Source organism: Oryctolagus cuniculus, chromosome 3 (genome assembly GCF_964237555.1).
Source record: "Oryctolagus cuniculus chromosome 3, mOryCun1.1, whole genome shotgun sequence".
Lineage (NCBI taxonomy): Eukaryota > Metazoa > Chordata > Mammalia > Lagomorpha > Leporidae > Oryctolagus > Oryctolagus cuniculus.
In genome coordinates, this window is record NC_091434.1 from 32826356 (window position 1) to 32828135 (window position 1780).

The window sequence follows — 1780 nt, forward strand, 5'->3', positions numbered from 1 at the left end:
CATGCATATTTCAAAACAACATGTGTACATAATAAATAATTATAACTTTTATTAGTCAATTTAAAAATTAATTAATTAAAAAAGAATTCCTGGATTAAATAAGTATGTTTATTTTGCTCACACAAGTAATACTAATTTATGCTCTTACCCATTGTGTTTTGGAGCACCTAGTTCCTTGGGTCCTCAGCAACTGATTTATAATCCTCTTAATTCTAACCTGTATCTAAAATAAGAAAAGTCCAAATCATATATCTCATTTGTCATTCACCATCATTCTTGACTTTCATCTTGGCATCTTTAATATTCATAGAACTTTGGGAATTGGATGTGATGATGTCCATATATGATTGCCTGATAATGGACAGAGACTAGGTCTGTTTATTTTCAGAGAGTTATCCTTAATGGCAGGGGTATATCCAATGATCCCCTTGATTGCTGTTTATCTTTCTGCCAATTAGGGACAAGGCCAAAAGATCACGAACTTTGAATGCAACTTAATTTTAATAACAGTAGAACCTAAGAATTAGGTTTAGACTACTTTCCTGAGCTCTTTTGTTTATTTGTTCTGACATCACTGAAACCTCATTGTGCACTAGGCTGTGAGGAACTAAAAATGAGCAAATCACAATTCCTGACTCAGGAATCTTCAATCCATTGGGGAGATGAGATCCACACACATATAAAATTATAAGATAACAGGGGACAAGATCATAGATTTCATGAGCCAGGAAATGATTTAGTGTCAAATGTGCAGACAAGTCCAGACTTTGAATGAAATCCCTATCACTCTGAAGGACACCAAGACCAATACTAATGTGCCGTGACCTTCTGGAAGCACAAGGATGACACATGGTCAATCCCTTTAAGGGGCGCATCTGTGTCCTGTGCCGTCCCTCAGGAGCGTACGGCGCATCAGCAAATGCTCAGTCTTTTTGTGGAATACCAGAGACACAGCTGCACCAGCGTCCCCCTTGTCCTGGAGGCGGGGAGCAGGACCACTGCACTTCAGTTCTTTTTTTCAGATGAGTGCACTGAGGGTAAAACACACAATGATTGGGTCCTAAGAGCGCGCAACTTAGGAGCTCCTATGCTAAGAAAGTGAAAATTCACGCATCACATTTCTATGCCCAATGGCCTAGGAACTAAAATCTCTCCTCATAAAGCAAACTTCACAGTTAACCAGCAACCAAATTTTAAGACATGTGCTTCTCACACCAAGTTTTATGACAGAGTGAAAACTTCTTCTTGCTTTAAAAAACCAAGAATGTTTCAAGTCGAAGTTACATGACTTTTACGAGGTACCACAGTGCGGTCCTGCTCCCAAGAGCTCTGGTTTAGTAAGGGTGGGAAGAAACAGATGACTCACTTATTGGTAGTGCAAGAATGCAAATGCATCTGCCCCCAGGCCCTCCATGCCAGGGCATATGCTTGTAAATGACATGCAAGCTGTGAGCCTAGGGGGTGGAGCCCCAGATGGAAGGGCAGGAGAGACAACTGTGGATCTTAATCCTAATACCCGAGGGTGCTTCACAATAGATGCACCTTCTGGACACAACTCAGATTTCCCAAACCAGTTTTCAAGTGGGCGGGGCATTCTGTTTAAGAAATCCCAGCAATGACTTAGAAGAGCTCCTCCATTAGGCATCCCTAAACTAGCTGATCTGTATCTGGAGCTCTCATTGGTCAGAGAGTGCCAGCCAACCTCATTTCTGATGTACTTCTACATAATTAAAAAAAAGTGAAGAAAAGTCAAAATAAGACTTTAGAAGCATTTAAAGAG